Source organism: Elephas maximus, chromosome 5 (assembly GCF_024166365.1).
Source record: "Elephas maximus indicus isolate mEleMax1 chromosome 5, mEleMax1 primary haplotype, whole genome shotgun sequence".
NCBI lineage: Eukaryota > Metazoa > Chordata > Mammalia > Proboscidea > Elephantidae > Elephas > Elephas maximus.
This window is the reverse complement of record NC_064823.1, coordinates 28,867,863-28,888,108: the sequence shown is the minus strand read 5'-3', so window position 1 is coordinate 28,888,108 and position 20,246 is coordinate 28,867,863. Positions and strand designations below refer to the sequence as shown.

Genomic DNA, 20,246 nt, shown 5'->3' with positions numbered 1-20,246 from the left:
ATAGATGAGCACAAAAGCATATTGCACGTTGTCCAAAAGGGAATCAGTGTTCTAATGTCAGTTCTTTTGAAGGTGGCAACAGTAGTTGGAAAAACTTTAACTATAAAGCTAAATAAGTTCCTAAATCAGACATTTTGGTCAAGTAGCTTGAGTCAGAATATAGGTAGGGTGATATTTAATTGTAAATTACAGCAAAAGAAACCTGAATATTCAGAATCTTAGTTTAGATCCTGAAAATAACTAATATAATCCATAAGTCAAGAAATATTGAGGTCTGTCTAGCATTTTTTTCAGATCTAGAGTTCCCATGTTGAAAAAATTTCCAATTATTTGACTTTATATAACTTTACCTATGAAGCTTTGAATGTTTCTACTGTTTAATTTCCTGTGATAGAGAACTCTTTGAAAATGTCCTTTTATGTTTGATAAAATCAAGCTTTTAATGACAATGGTGAAATAAAGTTAAATTTGTGTGTTTTAAATTTCTCTTAAAATGTTTTGATACTGGTGTTAAATGGTAGCTAGAATGGGTTTAGTATTGGAAATGATTTTTTTGTGTCACCTAGGCTATAGGTCCAAAGCATACAAAGACGAGGAAATCTTGAGGTACCTTGAATCTATTGTGTTTGGTTATACCACTTTAATCTCATAATAATCGACTTAAAATAAACATTGATTGTTTGTATAACAAGAGATATGCCTTTTGGAATTAGTTCAGTTTAGCAAATGTTGGATTGTAGTACCTTTAGGAGTTCCTGGGTGGTGCAAAAAATTAAGCACTGGACTAGTAACGAAAAGTTTGGTGGTTCAAACTCACCTACAGGCAACTGATAACTAAGGCCTGGCAATCTGCTTTCAAAATTTCAGAGCCTTGAAAAATATGGAACGGTTCTACTGTGTGCACGATGGGTTGCCATGAGGTAAAATCAACTCGAGGGCAACTAACAATAACAACAAAGTGCCTTTCTACACTCTTAGCCTTACCTTCTTGACTTATGTGACAGATTTCTCACTATATCCTTAATACGGCCTTTTTTTTACTCTCAGCTTCGTCATCTTTATATACTTATACAGCTCGCTTATCCCTGTGCCTGCATTAATACTATCATCAGGTGTGTTCTATCTAGTTCTCACCTATTTTTCCAAGGTCAATTTATTGCAAACTTCAAAGAAATCTTTTATCATCTATTCTTAATCTCATCTCTTTTGTAGTAAGTAAATTTATTAGGTAGCTACAATGTCCATTGGACACTGTTCTCATTTAACTTTCACTTCTAAGTGAATACACATAGCCTGTATTCATTTATTCAAAAATTACATGTTGAGCATCTATTAATGTGCAAAAATACTATGTTGAAAGTATCAGGATGAATGAAACAACGTTCTGGCCTTTCTGAAGCTTAAAACCTTAGTAGGCAAAGGAAAATATATTGCAGAGGATCATAAAGTAGCCACACATGTCATATATTATGTATTTCTTTGTCTTCATTACTTCACTTGATGAATCATATCTTTTTGACCCAATTGCATACTTTTTAAAAACGAAGTGCATTGTTTTATATTCCTTCATCTCAGTGCTTGGCAAATAGATGCTACTCTTTGATGGTGGTTGTAGTGAATGCTGTTAAGGAAGCCCATACCCTAAGGAGCTGTTGAAGCTACCTAAATGAGGCCCAGGTGGCTAGAAAGGGTTATCCACAAGTCTTTTCTTGAATAAGAAAAGTAATAGTGCAGAAATGGAAGTGATTTTGAATTAGGTATAATGAAAAGTCTCTAGGTATCCAAACAACATACAGTGTAACACAAAGTGGACACTCTTAAAATTAAAGCATTTCTTTGAATTCTTGGATAGTTCATAACCTCTAACATTTGAAATATAGGTTGAGAAGGAAAGCAGAAATAGAACCTTGGAATAGATAAGGAGAAATGAAAATTCTGGTTGTATTTTTAGGAAATATGTTTGAAAATCTTTAAAGAAAGCAAGGACTGTTTAGCCTTCAAGAAGCATTGAATGCCTATGTAGTAAACAATGGAAATGGTAAATAAGATGTGGTTCTTCCCCAAAAGAGCTCACATATTACCGATTACACTAAAATTTCAGGCATTCATGTCTTTATTTGGCAAATTAAATGATTTTGTTTTAATTTGTGATTTAGTATAGCATTGACTTCTTTTTCCTTTAAGAGACATCTCCAGAAATTAATGCTGTGAATTTTAATGTTTCTCATTCAAAATAGTTTTAATGATAGGAGCTTCTGTCCTGTGGTCTATAGCTGCAACTCTGTAGTACCAATTCTGCATCAGGTAAGCTCTTGTTTTGAAAATAAAAGCTAGTTTAGGGAAGGTTTAATGGAAGAGTGTTAACTGCATAAGGAATCAAAGGCTGAAAACCTGAGAAGTAGGGCAGCTTTAGAGTCCTCAGTGACAGCAACTGTGGATTCTCTATCTCTATGTAATAAATAGACCTTTCCCCAAATGCCCTTGCTTGATGGATTCAAGAACAATGTCAATGGAAAGCTTTGTTTGTCTTTCAGTTTGAGAATTAAGAATGTAAAACTGAAATCACATTTTCAAAGGTTCAACATATACTTCAGTCACTTCATCTCAGCTAATAACTGTTAACAGATTTAAATTTTCCAATTTTACATTTGCATGACACTGTTTTCTGTTGTAGGGTTCTAAAGACCAGGCTATGTATCAGTTAAGAAATAAACATGTTGGAATTGAATAGGAGTCAAGCTACGAGCTTTATTGTTAAAGCGAGATTAGAAAACAGCTTCGGTCTATGACTCCAGCTGGGCTTGTTCCAACCTGTTTCTACCCCTTTAGGCGTACCTTAGGGGAAGACATTTAAAGCAAACAGCTTGTAAGGTTTGTGACAGGTTTCTACACCATTTTAAACAGAGACATGAAGATTCCAAGAGTCCGGTGGGCCTCTAGACCTGGCCTAGACTCTGGTTCAGTTTTGCTTACCATAGGTAGAGGAATGAAAACATGTTCCGGTTGAGCCCATCAAAGTCTGAAATAGAGCCCAGAAGGGACTGAGCTGCACCTGGCCTCCAGGATCCTTCTCCTAGTGTCTTCAGTCTGAGAAGACAAGCCTTCGTGGGAATGTCCAAGCAAAGGTATAACAATCTCACGTATTAGGTGGCTTTTGCTGCATAGTAAAGAGCCATGCGGTATCAATAACCTCTTGTTCTCACAAGTCTACAGGTTAGCTGAAGTTGTTGTGTTCCACATACCTCATTCTACCATCAGAGGGGCAGTGACTAGGTAAGACTGTTAAGGCTTGACTTCAGAACCTTCACACTGATGTTTTTCCCACATTCCGCTAATGAAAGCAAGTCTCATGGCCATGCCAAATATCAGTCGGCAGGGGATGATACATGGAGATGAGGGAGGGGAAACATGAAAGCCATCTGATAAATCAGGGGTTGACAGACTTTTTCTATAAAGATAGTAAATAGTTCAGGCTATGTAGGCATCTGGTTTGTGTTGCACCTAGTCAAGTTTGCCGTTGTATCTCAAAAGCACATGTAGACAATACATAAAGAAATGAGCCTGGCTGTATTCCAATCAAAAAAACCAAGTGATGGGCAGGATTTAGCCCAATGGTTGTCATTTGCCTGTAGTAGATCATAGTTTCTTCTTTGGTCACAAATATTAAAACCCCTCCCTACTTCTGAGGATTCCATTTTGTGACATTTATTTAAGGCTCACATGTAAAACAATATCATTTGTTATCTCCATCCTTAGCATCTGAAATCATATGGGAAGTCTCCCTATTTTATCTTAATTCCATATTCTCTGAAGCACAAATCAAGGACAAAATTCTTCAAGGTATTTGTTGCCCAGGACACCCCATAGTAAATTTTGATTAGAAAACTTGGGAAGTGACTTCTATGCCATGTTGTTGTTTCTGTTAGGTGCCAACAAGTCGGTTCCAACTCATAGCGACCCTATGAATGACAGAATGAAACACTGCCCAGTCCTGAGCCATCTTTACAATCGTTGTTATGCTTGAGCTTATTGTTGCAGCCACTGTGTCAATCCACCTCCTTAAGGGTCTTCCTCTTTTCCGCTGACCCTGTACTCTGCCATGCATGGTGTCCTTCTCCAGGGTCTATCCCTCCTGACAACATGTCCACAGTATGTAAGAATGCAAAGAATGGGAATTCTGTGCCATACAATTGTGTAAAAAGAGACTCAGCACAGCGTAACTGCTCTATATCTACATATCTCTATATCTTCTTTTCACTAAAGTCGAACGCTTGACAAATGTTTATTCTTTTTATTATTAGAGTGTACCTAAGTTTCTTATGGAAACCCTGGTGGCATAGTGGTTAAGAGCTACGGCTGCTAACCAGAAGACTGAATCCACCAGGTGCTCCTTGGAAACTCTGTGGGGCAGTTGTACCCTGCCCTCTAGAGTCGCTATGAGTCAGAACCCAGATGGCAATGGGTTTGGTTTCTTTTTTAAAGTTTCTTATGTTTATTAACCTCCCATATATTTTTAGAATATAGACCACCCATAAAATATTGGCACAATAAGATATCCTCATAGACATTTTTTTCTTCACCTTTATGTTTTCATTTGGAAACCCTGGTGTCGTAGTGGTTAAAAGTTCAGCTGTTCACCAAAAGGTCGGCAGTTCAAATCTACCAAGTAAGTTCTCCTTGGAAATCCTCTGGGGTAGTTCTACTCTGTCTTGTAGGGCCTCTGTGAGTCGAAATTGGCTCGATAGCAATGGGTTTGGTTATTTTTTTAGTTTTCATTTGGTTGCTTAGTATCTGAAATTTATTGTAATTACTAAACATGAAAAATCTGAATATCTGTAGTAATGCTACATTGTAACTTTTATATTTTCCACCAGATGCCACTAATGCTGTGATGTTCATATTAAGATGAATTTTTTTTTTTACTTTTTTGATTATAATATTGAACTCTATAAATTAGAGATAATTTGAAAATTATAAAAATATGAAGACATTGGAAAAAACACATTTAGCATCTATTATTTGCTAGGCACTTTATGTGAATTATTTAATTCTCACAAGAACAATTTGAGTTACTTTTTAAAAGTACTGATTCACCTTCTAGGAAACGGAGGCTCAGAGAATTCAAGGTACTTACCAAGGCCTTTCTTTAAATAAATGGTGGTGCTGGGATTCAAAATCAGGTAAGCCTGTCTTCCAGACCCACTCACATTCTACTCTATTACCAACTTCCTCCTCTCCCCCCAAGCGTGGGCAACTATGGAAGCATGGAGACTAGTTAGGAAGCTATTGAAGCCGTCAAGGAGGGAGACAGTGAATGTTTGGATGAGGGTAGTAATGGTGGAGGTGGTTAGGAGAGGTTGCTGATAGCCCTTACTGATGGATGGGATGTGGCTATGAGAAAGAGGAATCAAAGATGCCACCTAAATTTTTGGCGTGGCAATCAGGTGAATGGTGTGTGGTATCATCAACAGAGAACACTTGGTCTGGGCATACTGGAGGGAAGAAAAAAGTATTCTGTTTTGAATAAAATTTTTGATTGAAGTTGAAAGGAGATGTATGTCAAGTGGACAGTTGAATATTTAATGAGTTTGGGGTTCAAAAACTGAGGAGCTAGAGATTTGTGAATCATCAGAGCCTAAACTCACCTGCAGAAAAAGACAGCAAAGAGACAAATGCTGAAGACTGAGTACTACAACACACCACTGTTTAGACAGAGCAGACTCTTACTTTTTCGTATAGCTGGGAGTTGTTTGGACAATCTTGGCTATCCTATATTTTGTAATGTTAATATGGTTTTTTAGTCTGTGCATTTGACTGTAGGAGGTCCTACATTTTTAGAGAACATTGACTATTAGAACATGTGCAGAAAAGGTAGCAGGGCTGATGAGGAGTTTGGAAGAACTGCCACATGCAAAACATTAACTGGTAATACCTGTAAAATTGAAGACTTAAGGTGTAAGCGTGGATAGTGTGATTATTGTTGTTAGCTGCCATTGGCTTCCGACTCATGGTGACCCTATACACGATGGAATGAAATGCCACCTGGTCTGTGCCATTTCCTCACGATCAAATGTAAATCTGATCATTGTAATCCATGGGGTTCTCCTTGGCTGATTTTTGGAAGTAGATCACAGACCTTTCTTCCTACTTGGTCTTACTCTGGAAGCTCCAATGAAAACTGTTCAGTATCATAGTAACATGCAGTCTTCAACTGGCAGATGGGTGGTGACTGTAGTTACTGTCAAGTGTAGTGATGATCATGTTGGGCAAGGATAGGATTCATTTTCTTTGGCATTCTAGGACAGAACCAGAACTGATTGGAAACGATACTAGATTTATTTGCTCAGTTATAAAGTAGAATTTTATAGCAATGAGTGTTGGGAAACAGTGGTAATTGCCAATATTTAATTCTGAGCTCTCTTTCTCTTCCTGAAAATGTTCATACATATCATAAGGAGGTTGTACACTTTCCTTTTTTGATGGAAGCTTGAATTAAATGACTTGTGAGTTTCCTCCCACCTCAAGGATACTGTGAATCCATAAAGGACAGTCATAATAAAGAGGGTAGATTTACAACTGGTAGACCTTTCCACTGGAATAAAAGATAAGTAGGTGAATCATCCGTGAGTTCAGTCAGTTGGGAATAGGACAGGTAGTACAAACTGAGTGATAGGACTCCTTGCTCCTCTGACAAATCTAATTTCCAATAAAGTGAAATTTCCTAATACATTTATGTGAGAATATTCAATCAACAGTTATCAATTTTCTCTTTCGGATACAGGTTGACATTGCTGTTATTGGAATATAAATAGACTCAAACACACTGTTGCTCTCATACTTGAAGTGGTTTTTCATACATTCCGCATTGCCAAATACTTTTTATTTCACTTAAAAATTTTGTTGATTTCTAGGTTTATTCAGAGTTATTCTGTTTTAAAAAAGTATCATTTATTTTAAAGAAAGTGCTATTTTTAAGAGAAAATTTAGTCCAAATAAGTGTATTTAAATCCCAATAAATTTTTACTTATCTCATGAGATGGGTCTGTATCTTCTTTCTTGTTTTTTTTTCTGCTGGTAGTCATTCTAATTAAAAGTGCTTTATTATAAACATTTTTTTGTTGTTGTCAGCATCTAATCTTTATTGTTACTCATTTATGTATATCATACATCGGCCTCCAGAGTAACAGAGAACTTTTATTTGTGATAGGACTCTCTGGCCTTGTATTATTTAGGCTATGTTTATGTTTAAGTGATGTCTGCTTTTCTATTAACTGAAATTTTTTACAAACATATGTTCAAATATTTATATATTCCTTTTATTAAATGTATAATAAATACTGTAGAATTTTAAATAATAGTGTATAAATGAAAAGTAATCACTTGTATAATAAATACTGTAAAATTTTAAATAATAGTGTATAAATGAAAAAGTAATCACTTTTAATGGCTTAGCATAGTCTTTGAAACAGTTTTCTATAGAAATATGTATATATACTAAGCATATAATGTAGGTGTGTGTGTGAATGTGTATATATATATATATATATATATATACACATACACACACACCAATCTATCTTGGAAGAAGTACAACCAGAACGCTCCTTAGAAGGAAGGATGATGAGACTGCATCTTACGTATTTTGGACATGTTGTCAGGAGGGATCAGACTTGGAGAAGGACATCCTGCGTGGTAAAGTAGAGGGTCAGTGAAAAGGAGGAAGACTCTCAACAAGATGGACTGAGACAGTGGCTGCAACAATGGGATCATGTATAACAATGATTGTGAGGATGGTGCAGGACTGGCAGTGTTTCGTTCTGTGGTACACACAGTTGCTATGAGTCAGAACCGACTCCACAGCACCTAATAACAAGAACAACATATATATGTAGATGTTGTTGTTGCCAGGTGCCATCCAGAACAAAACACTGCCTGATCCTGCACCATCCTCCCATGTTTGCTAGGTTTGAGCCCACTGTTGTAGCTACTGTGTCAGCCCATCTCGTTGAGAGTCTTCCTCTCTTTCACTAACCTGCTACTTTACCAAGCACAATGTCCTTCTCCAGAGACTAGTCCCTCCTGATAACATGTCCAAAGTATATAAGACAAAGTCTGGCCATACTTCTTCCAAGACAGATTTGTTCATTCTCTGGCAGTCCATGGTATATTCAATATTCTTCACCAACACCATAATTCAAAGGCGTCAATTCTTCTCTGGTCTTCCGTATTCACTGTCCAGCTTTCTCATGTATATGAGACAACTGAAGAGACCATAAAAAAGACATGGTGTGGAACAATTAGTTACTTTTGTGTATGGCCTTTCTAGCCATGGTCTTGTGACTCCCAGCCAGGTGATTGTGTGATAGGGTAATTGTGCCCTACGAAGTGGGCTCATCAGTTTTGCCTTAAAAGACCCAATTTCAGAACAGTGAAGAGGAGCCTACCACTAAGGAAGGAGATACCCAGCAGCAGAGACCCCGGCAGCAGGAGACAGCATAGTGAGCTTTCTGGCCCATGAAGTGAGCAAGTTGAGTGCCTTTGGGCAGAGACTGAGGGCCCAGGAAAGGTGTGCCTGTGAGTACAGCTAGGAAGAGGCTATCCTGATGCAAGAACTGTATCTTGACTGTTCTGAGCCTGAATTGTAACTGTTACTTCCCTAATAAAGCCAATAATTGTGAAAATTGATTGTGAGTTCTTTGCGGCCCTTGCAGTGACTTATCAAACCCAGTACAGAGTGCTGTGGAAAGAATGGTTGGTGTCAAAACTGGTAAAGATGGCAGAGAAAGGAGGCATTTCTGACCCCCACCTCATAGGAATCAGCCTTGCACTGTTGATGTTGGTAGCCCTTCCCACTTGTGGAGTCTGAGGAGGTCAGACGCTCCCCCAAGCTGCTTCTGCACATGGCTTGGGTCAGGTGCACCTTAGTCTTCAAAATGACATCTTTGTTTTTTAACACTATAAAGAGGTCTTTTGTAGCAAATTTCCCCAATGCAATATGTCATTTGATTTCTTGACTGCTGCTTCCATGGGCGTTGATTGTGGATCCAAGTGAAATGAAATCCTTGACAACTTCAATCTTTTGCCCCTTTATCATGATGCTGCTTATTGGTCTAGTTGCGAGGATTTGTATTTTCTTTATGTTAAGGTGTAACCCATACTGAAGGCTGTAGTCTTTGATCTTTGTAAGTACGTGCTTCAGGTTCTCTTTGCTTTCTGCAGGCAAGTTTGCATCATCCACATATCAAAGGTTGTTGATGAGTTTTCCTCCAATCCTGAGGCCATGTTCTTCATACAGTCCAGCTTCTCGAATTATTTTCTCAGCATAGAGCTTGAATAGGTGTGGTGAAAGATACAACCCTGAGGCAGAACTTTCCTGATTTTAAACCATGCAGTATCCCCTTGCTCTGTTCAAACGACTGCCTCTTGGTCTATGTACAGGTTCCTCATGAGCACAACTAACTATTCTGGGATTTCCATTCTTTGCAATGTTATCCATAATTAGTTAGGACCCACAGGGTCGAATACTTTTGAATAGTCAGTAATACACAAGTAAACATCCTTCTGGCATTCACTGCTTTCAGCCAAGATCCATCTGACATCAGCAATGACATCCCCCTTTCCACACCCTCTTCTGAATCCGGCTTGAATTTCTGGCAGTTCCTTTTTGATGTAATGCTGCAGCCATTTTTTAATTTTCATTGGCAAAATTTTACTTGCATGTTTTTCATGATATTGTTTGATAATTGTCACATTCTGTTGGATCATCTTTCTTTGGAATGGGCACAAATACACATAAATATGTTTTATTGGATCTTGTTAAATATATTCTCCCTGTGCTTCGTTTTTCATTTAATACTATACAGTGAAGTATTTAGTACTTTTAACCTTTTTATTATATAACTATTTTTGTAATAAACATTTCCAATTTTTATGATAAAAAGTATTCAAATATTACAGTGGAGTTTAATGTGAAAATTAAAATTTCACCTTCTACCTTTCTCTCTTCACTGAATTAACGTGATAGTCCGATCCACAACTTGATCATGGAGATGACACAGGACCGAGCAGCCTTTCTTTCCATTGTGCATGGGGTTGCCATGATTTGGGGGTTGATTCCACAGCAGCAAACTATAACAACAGTTTCTTATGCATGCTTCTACATGGAAGTGTTTATGTATTATATATTTACACATACATATAAATAGGTTCATACAAAAGATGTAATTTCCCAACTTGGTATTTTCAATTAATATATTTTTTCGGTATAAATTTGCATGTATCGGTCTTTGTAAGACTGTTCTGTAGTATCCCATTAATTTATTTAATGAATCCCCTCTTGATGGCACTTAAGTCACCTTAACTTTCTCGCTTTTCCAAAATAATGCTGAAGAGCGTGTCTTTGCGCATGTGTCACGCTTTAGTCAGAAGCGGAATTGTGGGGTCAATGGGTAAGTAACTGGTCCACAGCCAAGGAAAATCCTCTTCTGACTCCCTGAGAAGCCTATCAAAAAGAGTGTTTCCCCAGCTTTTCCCAATGGCTCTTAATTTTTATGTCCTTTAGAAGCTGAGTTTCTAGAACAAATTGGTGTTCCTCTAGTGTGCTTTACAAATTTTGAACTTATTTTATTGGATTATTTCATATTTACACTCTCCAAACCCTAGTGGTATAGTGGTTGAGTGCTACGGCTGCTAACCAAGAGGTCGGCAGTTCGAATCTGCCAGGCACTCCTTGGCAACTCTATAGGACATTTCTGCTCTGTCCTATAGGGTCCCTATGAGTCAGAATCAACTCAACAGCAGTGGGTTTGGTTTCTGGGTTTTTAGGTATTCCATCCTCGGATGACTTTGACAAACGGATGTAAGGAACCAAAAGCAGAGGACTTAATCCTACACCCTACCTGTGCTCTCTAAAGAGTAAATCAGGCATGAATTTGTGAACAGGTATGAAATGTAATTTTCTAACTAATAAGATTTGTTCATTAAGTAACCTCAGTTACTTAAAACTCTGAGGAATTAATTTTTGGCTTAATTTGACAATTTATTTTTCATTAAATATATGAAATTCTGTTTCGCATTATTACGTTCAGTGTGACCATGATAAAAGTTTGTGTTGGAATAACTATAGAATGAAACTCGTCTACTAAATTTCAAATGTTATTAGTTATTCTTACTAAGAACAGATCTTTAGAGATCTTTCCATTCTTTCAAAGTCGGAAGTATTCACTAATGCTTATTTTAAAAAAAGAAAAAAAATCTAGTTAGGCAAGCGACTTAATCTCTATTAGAGTTGACAGTCCTCTTCCAATCTGGCAAAAACATTGTAGCCCTAGCAACAAGACTGTTAGAAAAGGCCTAGAGAGAAAAATGTCAGAACTGGCCCTCTGGTTACACAGGTCATTTTATGTTACCATTTCACTTATTTTTGTACTCTTACCATCTGACCTATTTTGATGCTAGAGAAATGTAATACAGTTTGATTTATTTGTTCAAAGTCCATTTTCATCTGCATTTATCTGTACCATTGTGCTCCACAAGCATATTTACACAAAAGAACTTCTGTCAGAGAAAGATCTTTATTGTCTTTGCATGTTATCTATGCCAGAATAGGTCTTCAGGCGGAAGCTGGACCACCCAGACTCCATTTCCATACAAGGGAAAGATCTCAAACGTGTTTCAAAACGATCTAGATATGGACATAGCCAGTGGATGGCTAGACACGGATGTGAGTTTCCTTCTGAAATGGCAGTTTTGCTAAATGCAGATGTTAGTGGTTTTGAGGATTGAGGCTGCAATGTCCAAACTATTTCATGTCTAACATACAGTTATTAGATCACTGTGTTCACAGTCATAATAGCCAGTGCAGCACTGTAAAGAACTGTCTGTCCAGTCCACAGCTGCAAGGATGAAAACAGGAAATTCTTGTACATTGATCACCCACTGTGTGCCAGGCACTAATTAGGTGCTTTTCACCTGTTCAGCTCTGTGCCTCTAAATGAATGGAAGTTAGAGTTAGAGGGAGGGTTGGGGTGCTTGGGTCATAGTCTTGGCTGTGGTCTTGGAAATATGGGGTTAACCATGAGGCAAGGGAAATAATGAAGTCTCATTCCTAAATGAGGAGTCCTCAAATGAAAGAAACTGCCACCTTAAAGCCTCATTTCAGACCCATGGAGGAAGAATAGTACAGAGAGAGGAAAAGAACTGGATCCACGATGAAGATTTATAACTGCTGATGCCTGGTGAATTCCAGTGGAGAGCCATAAAGCAAAACCATGAGAAAATGCTCTTAAGGGTGAGAGAACCCTTTTAATTCAACTTGTGAACAGGGAGGGAGTCACACATCAAATTTGTTCATTGCATGTGTTTTCAATCCTCACGACAACCGTGTAAGTGTTATTATCCCCATTTTACAGATGGAAAACCTGAGATTCAGGAAGGTTAAATTATTTTTCTGCTTCAATCATCCAAAATCCACCCCCAGGCTGACTTCAAAGCCAATATTCTTTCCACTGTTATCTGATTGCTTTTCAGTTACTACGAGACGGAAGGGTCCCCCTGCAACTCCATTATGGAAGTTACCACAGCAAAATTACAATCCCAGAATTAAGTGAATGGCATAATCTATTTTAACACTACAAAGGTAGGTGGTTTGAACCCATCCAGAAGTGCCTTGGAAGACAGGTCTAGTGATCTGCTCCTGAAAACCATATGGAGTAGTTCAGCTCTGCACTCATGGGGTTGCCATGAGGTAGAATCACTTTGACAGCAACAAAAAACAACAACAGCATTGTAGGCCAGGTAGCGTGAGCAGAAAGATTTGTGGTATCTAATGTAGGAAGCAGGAACCTTAGAACATCTGGCTTTCATTCCTGTGCAGGACAAATCAGCTGCAACAGTATCAGGAGTTAGCAGCCTTTAAAGCCACATTCACTGAGCAGAAATTGTCCAAGTTGTGTCTCCATACGTTTAATATATATGTGTGTGTGTATTTGTTGTTGGTAGGGGTGTTGGTGGTGGTGCTTGTGGGGGTCTCCTCATATGTATTACCTACTATCTGAGAGAATGGCATTTAAGTCAATATTGCCTTCTTACACAATTTAAATATTCCGGTTTCCTCATATCCTTGTATTTAGTGTCTTGTGCTTTTGGCACTTCAATGCAAGATTGTGGCCAGTTTAGAGAGAACTTCTACTTCCAAGTTGTTCCAGGTGTGTCCTCTCCAGGTCAGTGGAATGAAGTCTACTCTTCTCTGTGACCATGAGGAATAGGGGAATGACTGTCATCCTATTCCCTCAACACTATATTTTAACTAATAATGTGTTATACTTTATTCTGGTAGTACTAATTGTCATCACTCTTCGCAGACTTCATTCCTATGTAGCCAGGTAAAGTTGGACCCAGCTGGGCAGCAGTTAACCATAAAAAAAAAAAATAGTCAAGATTAAAAAAAGAAAAAATTAAAATAGGAGGCTCACAGTAAGAGCCAATGAGTCAGAACTACTCTTGTTAAGAAATAACAGAAGGGGTAAAGAAACGGCCACATAAACCAGAGACTCCGTCAGCCTGAGATCAGAAGAATTAGATCGTGCCTGGCTACCAGCAATGACTGCCCTGACAGGGAACACAACAGAGAATCCCTGGTGGTGCAGGAGAAAAGTGGGATGCAGACCTCAAAGTCCAGTAAAAAGACCAAACTTAATGGTCTGACTGAGACTGGAGGGACCCCAGAAGTCATGACCTCCGGATTCTTTGTTAGCCCAAAACTAAAATCGTTCCTGACGCCAACTCTGCAGACAAAGATTAGGCTGGACTATAAGACATAAAATGATACTGGTGAGGAGTGTGCTTCTTAGCTCAAGTAGACACATGAGACTGTTTGGGCAGGTCCTGTCTAGAGGTGAGATGAGAAGGCGGAGGAGGACAGGAGCGGGTTGAATGGGCACAGGAAATACTGAGTGGAGAGAAGGAGTGTGTGGTCACATTGCAGGAAGAGCAAGTAGGGGTCATATAACAATGTGTGTGTAAGTTTTTGTATGAGAGTCTGACTTAAATGATAAACTTTCACTTAATGCACAATAAAAAAATTAACAAAAGTAAAAGAAATAACAGAGGGATCCCAAAGTTTAGCAAAACTTTCAGGAGATTCCAGATAACATGAATTAAAGCAGTCAAAAGTTAGTATTCCAGAGGTAGAAAAGACAGAATGAGCACATACGAAAACTACCCAGAAAACATGAACTTCAGGGCAGAAGCCAGTTCTGTTGTCCTCTTTTACTCACTCCTTCCTGTCTCAGTGGGATGTGACCTGGAGTGTAAGGAGAGTGGGTTGAGCTGGTGAAGGAAAGGGTGCCAAGAGCTGTTTTGTTGAAACACTATGTGAATTTATAATCAAATTCACTATTTAGGTACATGGCTCTCAGCTACTTAACTTTATGAGCCTCAGGTTTTTCATCTGTAAAAATGGAGGTAACGATGCTTACCTCACAAGGCTGCTGTGAGGAAATGAGAGGACAAGCTTGAACTACCTCGCAAAGAGCCTGGCAACTTATAGTTGCTCGACCAATTTTACTACCTGTTTTCGCTCCCTTCTCTTTTAGTTCATGGAAATGTTTGCTATTTTTGAATAGAAAGTCTTCCTTCATATAAGCATAACTAAAATATTGAGGGATTACAGTGTCTTATACCTAGTGATACCACAAGAGACATACCACAATGGGTTGCTTTAAAGAGCACAAATTGATTTTCTCACAGTTCAGAAGGCTAGAAGTCCAAATTCAGGGTGTGGCTTAGGGAGAGGTCTTTTCCTTGTCTATTTCAGCTTCAAGTAAAAAAAAAATGCTGCCAACAATCCTCAGTGTGCCTGGATTTGTAGATGATCTCTCTGCCGTTAGCCTTCCTCTTCCCCTGTCCGTGTCTTTATTCTGCTCTTTTCATAACTCAGAAGTGATTAGGTTTAGGATCCATCCTAACTCCTGATACGACCTCATTAATACAGCAAAGGAAAAACCCTATGTCCAAGCTGAATCATATCCCCAGGGGTAGGGATTAGGATTTGAGCACATATTTTATGGGATACAATTCAATCCATAATGCTATGTCAAAGCCATGCTAAGTTTATTTTAGTATTATCTGATTTAATTCTCATAGCAACCCTATGAATCTCATCTGCAGATGAGAACACTGAGGCGTTGAAAGTGTAACTGGTTTGCCTAGTGTCACATAGGTAGCAACTAATGAGGAGGGATTCAAAACCAGGTGGTTTGATTTGAGAACTTGACACTTCACAACCTGCTTCCTTATGTAAACATTTAATCAAAACATTAAAAATTGAAGGAAAAAATCGAATTAGGAAAGGAAAGTTTTCTTTTGCAATGTGCTTAGATGTTGGTACGGTTGGCCTAGCGTCACCTCATACCCTCTGTTCTATTTGATATTTAGGGTGGGAAGGTCAGTGTTCAATGAACTAAAAGAAAGCAGACTCTATCACTGTTATTCCATTTGCAGGTTTTCGTGAAATAAAGAAATACCAATGGTACTTTGGAAGGAATTAAGCAGCTATTGTAAAGGTAACTTTTACATGTAACCACCAAACTAAGGAAAGACCCCTCAATGTAACAAAAGGCTTCCTTTCCCTTGTTTCCTTTGCTACAAAGGAGATGGTATCAGAACACCACGTCTTTCCAATGTACACCCAAAGGACAGTCATTCGCAGCCCTGGTTGCACACCAGTGTCACCCAAAGCCTGTTTTAAAATACAGATTCTCCAGGTCTGATTGATCAGAACCCGGGTGGGCGGATGCCTAAAAAGCTCCCCCACGTCATTTTGGTGCAGACCAGAATTGGTTACCAAGGATCATATTGTAGAAGGAAAGAAGTTCTTGGCCTCTAAGCTCTCTGAAAGAGAGGCAGAGAGTGAGAGTCACCTGGTGAATATTCTGCAAATTGGGGGAAGTGCTTGTTAATTCTACCTACATTTTTTACCATAACTAAATCCTGACGATGCTTGATGAGTGGACAGAAGGTGTTGCTTAATACACTTCCATGGTGCTAAATACAGTCAGCGTGTCCCGGGCTAGCACTATGGCTTTAAAATATTTTACAAGCCTCTGGAGCCCACTGTCTACATGCCACTTGTATGCTAGTTTGGTTTTAAGACAAGAGGCCTTAACAAGGTCTAAAAGGACCTGCATTCCTGGCCCCTACTTAGCTCTTCAGGTTTATCTCACTTTCCTGTGCCTCCTATTATCGTGTCCCCCACCCCCAATCCAGCAAACTCATGGCTCTGAAACTGCACATGTTGTATCCCCTTTGCATGGAACGTTCCCTTCCACTACACACTGTTCTCTCTCCCTCCTCTCCCTCTGTCTCTCTACTTCTTCACCTCTCTATACCTCAGTATCTATCTCTGTGTCTTCATCTAGTTAATCTCGAATTATCCTTTAAAGATCATTTAAATGAGCTCTTCGAATAATCCCCCCTTGTCTGCCCTCTTTGCACAATCTAAGTGAGGTGACGGGTCCCACTTCTAATCTCTTATCTCTCTCTTTACCTTTTCTTTGCAGTATTTTTCAGAGTCTGGTGTTACATACAAGGCTATTGATGTGATTATTTAATTTCTGTCTCCTGTATTCAGATCTAGGTTTCATGAGTGGGGCCTGGATCCCTTTTGTTCTCTGCTGCCTAGACCTAACCAAGTGCCCTTTTCCTGATACAGGTTCAGATACTGTTTCTTGAATGAATGAAGTAGATGAAAGAGAGTCTATTTTCGGTCATCCCTTTCTTTTCCCCATCCATGGCAAAAAACTGTTTCACTCATTTACTTCAATAAAATGCTTTTTCATTCCTCCAATATGCCAAAGCCTGTGAGAATTAAATGATAAATGAGATATGGACTTTTTCTTGAGGTACTTAAGAGATATGTATTCAAATATCTATTATAGGAGACTACAAAGAAAACCACAAACGTTATTAGTAAGATCAAATACCACTCCTCCAAGGGCTCAAGGAAAGGAGACGCCATATGAGAAGAGGTTCGGGTACCTCACTTCCCTGAGACTTGTGTGCCCTCCAGAGTCAGCTGAATTTGAATTCCTAACATCATTTGACTTCAAGATACTTAGCCTATCTGTGCAGCATCTGTGAAATGGTTGATTAACTCTTGGAAAGGGAACACTATATTTAAAGTGTTTTAACCAGAATACTATAAGTTTCATGAAACTTAAGATACAGTACAAATACAAATAAACACATGAAAAGATGTTCAACATCATTAACCATTACGGAAATGTAAAGTAAACCCACAATGAGATAGTGCTCCACACCTCTCAGGATGGCTAAAATAAAAATAGTGATAACACCAAATGCTGGTGTGGATGTGGAGACGCTGGATTATTCAGATATTGCTGGGGGTGGGGGTGAATATGAAATGATATTGCCACCCTGGGAAATAGTTTGACAGTTCCTTAAAAAATTAAACATGCAGCCACCGTACGGCCTAACAATTGCACACCTGGGCATTTATCACACCAAAACCTGTACACAAATGTTTATAGCAGCTTTATTTGTTACAGCCAAACACCAGAAACAATCCAGATGTCCTTCAGCGAAGGAATGGTTACAGCGTGGTACACACCCATACCACTGAGTACCACTAAGTGATAAAAAAAAAAAAAAAAAGTCCTACAAAGGAATAAATTATTGATACTGCAACAACCTGGATGAATCTCCAGAGAATTATGAGTGAAAAAAGACATTCCAAAAAGGTCACATACTGTATGATTCCATTTATATAATATTCTTGAAATGACCAAATTATAGAAATGGAGAACAGCTTAGTAGTTGCTACGGATTAAAGAGGTAGTGGGTTGGGAAGGAAGTTGGTGTGAATGTAAAAGAACAATATGAGGGATCCTCGTGATGAGGGAAATGTTCTTTATCTTGACTATATCAATGCTAATATACTGATTATGATATTGTAGTATAGCACTAGAAGACATTACAGGGTTCTCCAGAGAAAATCAGTAGGCGAGGGAGAGAGAGATTGATTTTAGGAATTGGCTCGCACGATTGTGGGGACTGGCAAGTCTAACATCTGTAGGACAGGCCAGCAGGCTGGAAACTCAGGAAGGGGTTGATATTGTAGTCTTGACTCTGAAATCTGGCCAGTCTGGTGAGCTGGAAACTTGGGCAGGATTTCCATGTTACAGCCTTGAGACAGAATTCCTTTTTCTCCAGGAAACCTCAGCTTTTGCTCTTAAGGCCTTCAACTGATTGGATGTGGCCCATTCCCGTTATTAAATGGGATCTCTACTTAAAGTCTACTCATCGTAGATGTTAATCACATCTACAAGATATCTTCACAGCAACATCCAGACTGGCATTTGACCAAACAACTGAACACCATAGCTAACCCAAGCTGACACATAAAATTAACCATCTCATTACCATTGGCAGAAACTGAGTAAAAGGTACATGGAAACTGTATGTATTTCTTACAACAGCATGTGAGGACGGTTTAATTTTTTAAAAAATTCAAACTGAGGGGAGAAGATATGTCAGTTAGTCAGTTACAGTTTGAACCTCAGAACTTTGAAATCATAACAACAAGTGATCGTGGCAACACCGGAATCCTCAGGCTCATGGATTTGTTTGAAGCACTCTGCCCAGTGCTGAGGACTGGACTGGTTTTCACTCCCAGGAGTTGAGGAAAAAAAAGATGTTTACGTCAATCCAAAAGCACCCCAAGCTTCTACGTGGTCTTTCAAGACTTAAGTGGACAAGGTAGTCTTTTAATATACAATTTTTAATCATCAAAATAGACTGGGGATCACAGGAAGCGTTGGGTCTTGTTTCCTCTGAAATACATGAACTAATTCTTAACTTCAGCACTGGTTTCATGAAAAGCTACTCATATTCATTCGATATAGTGCTACTGAGCACAGAAGAACAGGCTTTACATTCTCAGGAGAGACAATTTCTTGGCTCCATGGGAGAGACTTTTCTGTAGGTCTATGAAAATGTCTTCCCTATTTATGAAAGCTTTTATGGTCTGTTCAACCTAGATGTTTTACCTATCAAGGTCAGATACTCTTAGATATTATTTGGTTATAACTCAGGCAAGTCATATCTAAGACCATTTTATTGATACTGTCTCATGTTTAGAAACTTTTTTTAGTGTTTCCAGTTTTATTTGATGTTCTTTATCAGTTTTCCCAGAAATCAAATATTGATTTAGGAAAGATGGGAATTAATCCTCAATGATCTAAATTTTCACGTTAACATAAAATGAAACTGAAATTTCTTCTTCACAAATATCCATATCATTTTATCTATGTTGGGTTAGAAACTTTTTTTTTTTTTAACAAAGTTCTAAGTGCTGTTTGAATAAAAGCTGTCACATCCATCATAATCGTCTCCGCAGAGTGTAGCAGAGCAACTTCTGTAGATTCAATAGTAGCTTATGGAATGGAATGAGACTTTTCAAAGCTATAAGTTAGTTTAAAAACATTAGGGAAATATGACTATATTTTTTCCTTAAAAAATACTGTAGATACTTTTCATTAAGACCCTGTCAATGGTTACTTTTTTATCATCAAGATTAACTAGTAGCAAATATTTGTGGACAACTTTAGAGTTTAAAACTACTTTTGATTTCTTAAACTTCATATTAAGTTTAATCACAAACCAAACCCACTGCCATTGAGTTGATTCCAACTCCTAGTGAACCCGTAAGGCTTCCAAGGCCGTAAACCTCTATGGAAACAGACTGCAACATCTTTCTTCCACAGAGCTGCTGGTGGTTTCGAACCACCAGCCTTTCAGTTAACAGTTGATCAGTTTAACCACTGCACCACCAGGGCTCCTTTAAGTTTCATTAACCCGATTGCCATTGAGCCCATTCCGATCCATAGCAACCCTACAGGGCAGAGTAGAACTGCCCCATAGGGTTTCCAGAGAGCTGCTGGTGGATTCAAACTGCCAGCCTTTTCGTTAGCAGCCGTATCACTTCACCACTGTACCACCAGGGCTCCCTTAAGTTTCATTATAATCCTCTAAATTGACAACATTTATTCCAGTTTACATGTTCTATCTTATTACTGTCACTGACATTTGCCAGATTAAATAAAGACTTGGTAATCTGAAATTTTTAAGTGACGATTTACATATATTGAGTATGCAAGATATAATATGTATTATATTATTAAGTTGAAAAGAGTATTTCCAAAGATACACTAAGGATAGCTCTCTGT

The 20,246-nt window shown here is 38.4% G+C and overlaps 1 protein-coding gene and 1 pseudogene across 1 annotated transcript in view; both read left to right on the top strand.

Moving 5' to 3' along the window:
* LOC126076830 (mitotic spindle assembly checkpoint protein MAD2A-like) overlaps positions 1 to 20,246 on the top strand; it is a 117,865-nt pseudogene that overhangs the window by 6,750 nt on the left and 90,869 nt on the right.
* Positions 1 to 20,246, top strand: part of LOC126077511 (rho GTPase-activating protein 20-like) — a 147,213-nt gene that overhangs the window by 89,671 nt on the left and 37,296 nt on the right. The gene's annotated exons all lie outside the window — the stretch shown is intronic.